A 10,210-nucleotide genomic window follows, 5' to 3' on the forward strand; every position below is an offset into this window, starting at 1 on the left:
AAAAGCCCAGGATCTGGCCAACAAGTATGCGAAAAATGCGAAAGTACGAGCCAGATGAGGGCAAATCCCAGACCTAACCAAGACATAACCGGCGTTATCCTCTAAAATATTAATCGCAACCAGGTTTAATTGACTGTTTCGGTGTGGAACCTCATTACTACGGGATCCTAACCAGAAAAAACCCAGGATCTGTTCAACGAGTATGTGAAGTGTGCGAAAGTGTGAGTCTGATGAGTGAAAATCTCGGGGCTAACCTAGACCTAACATGCGTTATCCTCTAAAATATTGATGCAAACCAGGTTTAATGGACTGTCTCAGTGTGGTACCACTTTACTACGTGATCCAAAGCAGAAATAGCCCAGGATCCAGCCATGAAGTATGAGAAATATGAGAAAGTATGAGCCTGATGAGGGCAAATCCTAGACCTGACCTAGACCTAACATGCGTTATCCTCAATAATACTGATCGAAACCAGGTTTAATCGACTGTTTCAGTGTGTTACCACATTACTACGTGATCCAAACCAGAAAAAAACCCAGGATCTGTTCAACGAGTATGTGAAGTGTGCGAAAGTATGGGTCTGATGAGGGCTAATCCCAGACCTACCCCAGACCTAACTTGCGTTATCCTCTAAAATATTTATCCAGACCAGGTTTCATTGAATGTTTCAGTGTGGTACCACATTACTACGTGATCCAATCCAGAAAAAACCCAGGATCCGTTCAACAAGTATGTGAAGAATGCGAAAGTATGAGTCTGATGAGTGAAAATCCCAGACCAAACCTAGACCTAACATGCGTTATCCTCAAAAATATTGATCGAAACCTGGTTTAATCGACTGTTTCAGTGTGGTACCACATTACTATGTGATCCAAACCAGAAAATAACACAGGATCTGTTCAACGAGTATGTGAAGAAAGCGAAAGTATGAGTCTGATGAGGGCTAATCCCAGACCTATCCCAGACCTAACTTGCGTTATCCTCTAAAATATTTATCCAGACCTGGTTTCATTGAATGTTTCAGTGTGGTACCACATTACTACGTGATCCAAACCAGAAAAAAACCCAGGATTTGATCAACGAGTATGTCAAGTGTGCAAAAGTATGAGTCTGATGAGGGCAAATCCCAGACCTATCCCAGACCTAACTTGCGATATCCTCTAAAATATTGATCGAAACCAGGTTTAATTGACTGTTTTATTGTGGTACCACACTACTACGGGATCAAAACCAGAAAAAACCCAGGATCTGTTCAACAAGTATGTGAAGAACGCGAAAGTATGAGCCTGATGGGGGCAAATCCCAGACCTATCCCAGACCTAACTTGCGTTATCCTCCAAAATATTTATCAAGGCCAGGTTCAATTGAATGTTTCAGTGTGGTACCACATTACTATGTGATCCAAAGCAGAAAAAACCCTCGATCAGGTCAACATGTATGTTAAAACTGCGAAAGTATGACCCTGATCAGGGCAAATCCCCGGCCTAACCTAGTCCTAACATGCGCTGTCCTCTAAAATATTGATGGAAACCAGGTTTAATTGACTGTTTCGGTGTTGTACTTCATTACTACGTGATCCACTCCAGAAAAAACCCAGGATCTGTTCAACGAGAATGTGAAGTGTGCGTAGGTATGAGTCTGATGAGTGAAAATCCCAGGCCTAACCTAGACCTAACATGCGTTGTCCTCAAAAATAGTGATCGAAACCTGGTTTAATCGACTGTTTCAGTGTGGTACCACATTACTATGTGATCCAAACCAGAAAATAACCCAGGATCTGTTCAACGAGTATGTGAAGTGTGCGAAAGTATGAGTCTGATGAGGGCAAATCCCAGACCTATCACAGACCTAACATGCGTTATCCTCTAAAATATTTATCAAGACCAGGTTTAATTGATTGTTTCAGTGTGGACCCACATTACTACGTGATCCAAACCAGAAAAAACCCAGGATCCGTTCAACAAGTATGTGAAGAATGCGAAAGTATGAGTCTGATGAGTGAAAATCCCAGGCCTAACCTAGACCTAACATGCGTTATCCTCAAAAATATTGATCGAAACCTGGTTTAATCGACTGTTTCAGTGTGGTACCACATTACTATGTGATCCAAACCAGAAAATAACCCAGGATCTGTTCAACGAGTATGTGAAGTGTGCGAAAGTATGAGTCTGATGTGGGCAAATCCCAGACCTATCCCAGACCTAACACGCGTTATCCTCTAAAATATTTATCAAGACCAGGTTTAATTGATTGTTTCAGTGTGGACCCACGTAACTACGTGATCCAAACCAGAAAAAACCCAGGATCCGTTCAACAAGTATGTGAAGAATGCGAATGTATGAGTCTGATCAGTGAAAATCTCAGGCCTTACCTAAACCTAACTTGCGTTGTCCTCTAAAATATTGATGGAAACCAGGTTTCATTGACTGTTTCAGTGTGGTACTACATTACTACGTGATGCAATCCAGAAAAAGCTCAGGATCTAGCCATCAAGTATGAGAAATATGCGAAAGAATGAGCCTGATGAGAGCAAATCCCAGACCTATCCCAGACCTAACTTGTGTTATCCTCCAAAATATTTATCAAGGCCAGGTTCAATTGAATGTTTCAGTGTGGTACCACATTACTATGTGATCCAAACCAGAAAATAATGCAGGATCTGTTCAACGAGTATGTGAAGTGTGCGAAAGTGTGAGTCTGATGAGGGCAAATCCCAGACCTATCACGGACCTAACATGCGTTATCCTCTAAAATATTTATCAAGACCAGGTTTAATTGATTGTTTCAGTGTGGACCCACATTACTACGTGAACCAAACCAGAAAAAAACCTAGGATCCGTTCAACAAGTATGTGAAAAACGCGAAAGTATGAGCCTGATGAGGGCAAATCCCAGACCTGTCCCAGACCTAACTTGCGTTATCCTCTAAAATATTGATCGAAGCCAAGTTTAATCGACTGTTTCAGTGTGGAACCACATTACTACGTGATCCAAGCCAGAAAAAAACCCAGGATCTTGTCAACGAGTATGTGAAGTGTGCGAAAGTATGAGTCTGATGAGGGCTAATCCCAGACCTATCCCAGACCGGGCTTGCGTGATCCTGTAAAATATAGATCGAAACCAGGTTTAATTGACTGTTTTAGTGTGGTACCACATTACTACGTGATCCAAACCAGAAAAAACCCAGGATCTGTTTAACAAGTATGTGAAAAACGCGAAACTGTGAGCCTGATGAGGGCAAATCTTAGACCTAACCCAGACCTAAGATGCGTTATCCTCTAAAATATTTATCCAGAACAGGTTTCATTGAATGTTCCAGTGTGGTACCACTTTACTACGTGATCCAATCCAGAAATAGCCCAGGATCTAGCCACGAAGTATGAGTAATATGCGATAGTAAGAGCCTGATGAGGGCAAATCCTAGACCTATCCCAGACCTAACTTGCGTTATCCTCTAAAATATTTATCAAGACCAGGTTTAATTGAATGTTTCAGTGAGGTACCACATTACTACGTGATCCAAACCAGAAAAAACCCAGGATCCGTTCAACAAGTATGTGAAGAATGCGAAAGTATGAGCAAGATGATTGCAAATACCAGAACTAACCCAGACATAGCCAGCGTTATCCTCTAAAACACTAATCGGAACCAGCTATTATTGACTGCTTCAGTGAGGTACCTCATTACTACGTGGTCCAAACTAGAAAAAACCCAGCATCTGGCCAACAAGTATGCGAAAAAAGCGAAAGTATGTGCGAGATGATTGCAAATACCAGAACTAACCCAGACATAGCCAGCGTTATCCTCTAAAATACCATTCGGAACCAGCTTCTATTGACTGTTTCAGTGTAGTACCACATTACTACGTGATACAAACCAGAAAAAGCCCAGGATCTGGCCAACAAGTATGCGAGAAATGCGAAGGTACGAGCCAGATGAGGGCAAATCCCAGACCTAACCGAGATATAACGGGCAATATCCTCTAAAGTATTAATCGAAACTAGGTTTAATTGACTGTTTCGGTGTGGAACGTCATTATTACGTGATCCAAACCAGAAAAAACCCAGCATCTGGCCAACAAGTATGCGAAAAAAGCGAAAGTATGAGCAAGATGATTGCAAATACCAGAACTAACCCAGACATAGCCAGCGTTATCCTCTAAAACACTAATCGGAACCAGCTTTTATTGACTGTTTCAGTGAGGTACCTCATTACTACGTGGTACAAACTAGAAAAAACCCAGCATCTGGCCAACAAGTATGCGAAAAAAGCGAAAGTATGAGCAAGATGATTGCAAATACCAGAACTAACCCAGACATAGCCAGCGTTATCCACTAAAATACTATTCGGAACCAGCTTCTATTGACTGTTTCAGTGTAGTACCACATTACTACGTGATACAAACCAGAAAAAGGCCAGGATCTGGCCAACAAGTATGCGAGAAATGCGAAGGTACGAGCCAGATGAGGGCAAATCCCAGACCTAACCGAGATATAACCGGCAATATCCTCTAAAATATTAATCGAAACTAGGTTTAATTGACTGTTTCGGTGTGGAACGTCATTATTACGTGATCCAAACCAGAAAAAACCCAGCATCTGGCCAACTAGTATGCGAAAAAAACGAAAGTATGAGCAAGATGATTGCAAATACCAGAACTAACCCAGACATAGCCAGCGTTATCCTCTAAAATACTATTCGGAACCAGTTTCTATTGACTGTTTCAGTGTAGTACCACATTACTACGTGATACAAACCAGAAAATGGACAGGATCTGGCCAACAAGTATGCGAGAAATGCGAAAGTACGAACCAGATGAGGGCAAATCCCAGACCTAACCGAGACAAAACCGGCGTTATCCTCTAAAATATTAATCGCAACCAGGTTTAATTGACTGTCCAGGTGTGGAACCTCATTACTACGGGATCCAAACCAGAAAAAACCCAGCATCTGGCAAACAAGTATGCGAAAAATGCGAAAGTATGAGCCAGATGATTGCGAATACCAGAACTAACCCAGACATAACCAGCGTTATCCTCTAAAACACTAATCGGAACCGGCTTTTATTGACTGTTTCAGTGTGGTACCACATTACTACGTGATCCAAACCAGAAAAAGCCCAGGATCTGGCCAACAAGTATGCGAAAAATGCGAAAGTACGGGCCAGATGAGGGCAAATCCCAGACCTAACCGAGACATAACCAGCGTTGTCCTCTAAAATACTATTCGGAACCAGCTCCTATTGACTGTTTCAGTGTGGTACCACATTACTACGTGATCCAAATCAGCAAAAAGCCTAGGATCTGGCCAACAAGAATGCAAAAATGCGAAAGTACGGGCCAGGTGAGGGCAAATCCCAGACCTAAACGAGACATAACCAGCGTTATCCTCTAAAATATTAATCGCAACCAGGTTTAATTGACTGTTTCGGTGTAGTACCGTATTACTACGGGATCCTAACCAGAAAAAACCCAGCATCTGGCCAATAAATATGCGAAAAACGCGAAAGTATGGGCCAGATGATTCCAAATACCAGAACTAACCCAGACATAGCCAGCGTTATCCTCTAAAATACTATTCGGAACCAGCTTCTATTGACTGTTTCAGTGTGGTACCACATTACTACGCGATCCAAATCAGCAAAAAGCCTAGGATCTGGCCAACAAGAATGCAAAAATGCGAAACTACGGGCCAGGTGAGGGCAAATCCCAGACCTAACCGAGACATAACCAGCGTTATCCTCTAAAATATTAATCGCAACCAGGTTTAATTGACTGTTTCGGTGTGGTACCGCATTACTACGTGATACAAACCAGAAAAAGGCCAGGATCTTGCCAATAAGTATGCGAAAATTGCGAAAGTACGAGCCAGATGAGGGCAAATCCCAGACCTAACCGAGACATAACCGGCGTTATCCTCTAAAATATTAATCGCAACCGGGTTCAATTGACTGTTTCGGTGTGGAACCTCGTTACTACGGGATCCTAACCAGAAAAAAACCCAGGATCTGGCCAACAAATATGCGAAAAACGCGAAAGTATGAGCCAGATGATTGCAAATACCAGAACTAACGCGGGAATAGCCAGCGTTGTCCTCTAAAATACTATTCGGGTCCAGCTTTTATTGACTGTTTTAGTGTGGTACCACATTACTACGTGATCCAAACCAGAAAAAGCCCAGAATCTGGCCAACAAGTCCGCGAAAAATGCGAAGGTACGAGCCAGATGATTGCAAATACCAGAACTAACCGAGACATAACCTGCGTTATCCTCTAAAATTTTAATCGCAACCAGGTTTAATTGACTGTTTCAGTGTAGTACCACATTACTACGTGATCCTAACAATAGAAAAACACAGGATCTGGCCATTCAAGTATGCGAAAAATGCGAAAGTACGAGCCAGATGAGGGCAAATCCCAGAACTAACCGAGACATAACCAGCGTTATCCTCTAAAATATTAATCGCAACCAGGTTTAATTGACTGTTTCAGTGTGGTCCCACATTACTACTTGGTCCAAGCCAGAACAAGGCCAGGATCTGGCCAACAAGTATGCGAGAAATGCGAAGGTACGAGCCAGATGAGGGCAAATCCCAGACCTAACCGAGATATAACCGGCAATATCCTCTAAAATATTAATCGAAACTAGGTTTAATTGACTGTTTCGGTGTGGAACGTCATTATTACGTGATCCAAACCAGAAAAAACCCAGCATCTGGCCAACAAGTATGCGAGAAATGCGAAAGTACGAGCCAGATGATTGCAAATACCAGAACTAACCCAGACATAACCAGCGTTATCCTCTAAAACACTAATCGGAACCAGCTTCTATTGACTGTTTCAGTGTAGTACCACATTAGTACGTGATACAAACCAGAAAAAGGCGAGGATCTGGCCAACAAGTATGCGAGAAATGCGAAGGTACGAGCCAGATGAGGGCAAGTCCCAGACCTAACCGAGATATAACCGGCAATATCCTCTAAAATATTAATCGAAACTTGGTTTAATTGACTGTTTCGGTGTGGAACGTCACTATTACGTGATCCAAACCAGAAAAAACCCAGCATCTGGCCAACAAGTATGCGAGAAATGCGAAAGTACGAGCCAGATGATTGCAAATACCAGAACTAACCCAGACATAACCAGCGTTATCCTCTAAAACACAAATCGGAACCAGCTTCTATTGACTGTTTCAGTGTAGTACCACATTACTACGTGATACAAACCAGAAAAAGGCCAGGATCTGGCCAACAAGTATGCGAGAAATGCGAAAGTACGAACCAGATGAGGGCAAATCCCAGACCTAACCGAGACAAAGCCGGCGTTATCCTCTAAAATATTAATCGCAACCAGGTTTAATTGACTGTTCAGGTGTGGAACCTCATTACTACGGGATCCAAACCAGAAAAAACCCAGCATCTGGCAAACAAGTATGCGAAAAAAGCGAAAGTATGAGCCAGATGATTGTGAATACCAGAACTAACCCAGACATAACCAGCGTTATCCTCTAAAACACTAATCGGAACCAGCTTTTATTGACCGTTTCAGTGAGGTACCTCATTACTACGTGGTCCAAACCAGAAAAAACCCAGGATCTGGCCAACAAGTATGCGAAAAATGCGAAAGTACGGGCCAGATGAGGGCCAATCCCAGACCTAACCGAGACATAACCAGCGTTGTCCTCTAAAATACTATTCGGAACTAGCTTCTATTGACTGTTTCAGTGTGGTACCACATAACTACGTGATCCAAATCAGCAAAAAGCCTAGGATCGTGCCAACAAGAATGCAAAAATGCGAAACTACGGGCCAGGTGAGGGCAAATCCCAGACCTAACCGAGACATAACCAGCGTTATCCTCTAAAATATTAATCGCAACCAGGTTTAATTGACTGTTTCGGTGTAGTACCGCATTACTACGGGATCCTAACCAGAAAAAACCGAGCATCTGGCAAACAAGTATGCGAAAAAAGCGAAAGAATGAGCCAGATGATTGCGAATATCAGAACTAACCCAGACATAACCAGCGTTATCCTCTAAAACACTAATCGGAACCAGCTTTTATTGACCGTTTCAGTGAGGTACCTCATTACTACGTGGTCCAAACCAGAAAAAGCCTAGGGTCTGGCCAACAAGTATGCGAAAAATGCGAAAGTACGGGCCAGATGAGGGCCAATCCCAGACCTAACCGAGACATAACCAGCGTTGTCCTCTAAAATACTATTCGGAACTAGCTTCTATTGACTGTTTCAGTGTGGTACCACATTACTAGGTGATCCAAACCAGAAATGCCCAGGATCTGGCCAACAAGTATGCGAAAAATGCGAAAGTACGGGCCAGATGAGGGCCAATCCCAGACCTAACCGAGACATAACCAGCGTTGTCCTCTAAAATACTATTCGGAACTAGCTTCTATTGACTGTTTCAGTGTGGTACCACATTACTACGTGATACAAACCAGAAAAAGCCCAGGATCTGGCCAACAAGTATGCGAAAAATGCGAAAGTACGAGCCAGATGAGGGCAAATCCCAGACCTAACCAAGACATAACCGGCGTTATCCTCTAAAATATTAATCGCAACCAGGTTTAATTGACTGTTTCGGTGTGGAACCTCATTACTACGGGATCCTAACCAGAAAAAACCCAGGATCTGTTCAACGAGTATGTGAAGTGTGCGAAAGTGTGAGTCTGATGAGTGAAAATCTCGGGGCTAACCTAGACCTAACATGCGTTATCCTCTAAAATATTGATGCAAACCAGGTTTAATGGACTGTCTCAGTGTGGTACCACTTTACTACGTGATCCAAAGCAGAAATAGCCCAGGATCCAGCCATGAAGTATGAGAAATATGAGAAAGTATGAGCCTGATGAGGGCAAATCCTAGACCTGACCTAGACCTAACATGCGTTATCCTCAATAATACTGATCGAAACCAGGTTTAATCGACTGTTTCAGTGTGTTACCACATTACTACGTGATCCAAACCAGAAAAAAACCCAGGATCTGTTCAACGAGTATGTGAAGTGTGCGAAAGTATGGGTCTGATGAGGGCTAATCCCAGACCTACCCCAGACCTAACTTGCGTTATCCTCTAAAATATTTATCCAGACCAGGTTTCATTGAATGTTTCAGTGTGGTACCACATTACTACGTGATCCAATCCAGAAAAAACCCAGGATCCGTTCAACAAGTATGTGAATAATGCGAAAGTATGAGCAAGATGATTGCAAATACCAGAACTAACCCAGACATAGCCAGCGTTATCCTCTAAAACACTAATCGGAACCAGCTATTATTGACTGCTTCAGTGAGGTACCTCATTACTACGTGGTCCAAACTAGAAAAAACCCAGCATCTGGCCAACAAGTATGCGAAAAAAGCGAAAGTATGTGCGAGATGATTGCAAATACCAGAACTAACCCAGACATAGCCAGCGTTATCCTCTAAAATACCATTCGGAACCAGCTTCTATTGACTGTTTCAGTGTAGTACCACATTACTACGTGATACAAACCAGAAAAAGCCCAGGATCTGGCCAACAAGTATGCGAGAAATGCGAAGGTACGAGCCAGATGAGGGCAAATCCCAGACCTAACCGAGATATAACGGGCAATATCCTCTAAAGTATTAATCGAAACTAGGTTTAATTGACTGTTTCGGTGTGGAACGTCATTATTACGTGATCCAAACCAGAAAAAACCCAGCATCTGGCCAACAAGTATGCGAAAAAAGCGAAAGTATGAGCAAGATGATTGCAAATACCAGAACTAACCCAGACATAGCCAGCGTTATCCTCTAAAACACTAATCGGAACCAGCTTTTATTGACTGTTTCAGTGAGGTACCTCATTACTACGTGGTACAAACTAGAAAAAACCCAGCATCTGGCCAACAAGTATGCGAAAAAAGCGAAAGTATGAGCAAGATGATTGCAAATACCAGAACTAACCCAGACATAGCCAGCGTTATCCACTAAAATACTATTCGGAACCAGCTTCTATTGACTGTTTCAGTGTAGTACCACATTACTACGTGATACAAACCAGAAAAAGGCCAGGATCTGGCCAACAAGTATGCGAGAAATGCGAAGGTACGAGCCAGATGAGGGCAAATCCCAGACCTAACCGAGATATAACCGGCAATATCCTCTAAAATATTAATCGAAACTAGGTTTAATTGACTGTTTCGGTGTGGAACGTCATTATTACGTGATC

The sequence above is a fragment of the Colletes latitarsis genome, unplaced genomic scaffold (genome assembly GCF_051014445.1).
Source record: "Colletes latitarsis isolate SP2378_abdomen unplaced genomic scaffold, iyColLati1 scaffold0006, whole genome shotgun sequence".
Taxonomy (NCBI): Eukaryota; Metazoa; Arthropoda; class Insecta; order Hymenoptera; family Colletidae; genus Colletes; species Colletes latitarsis.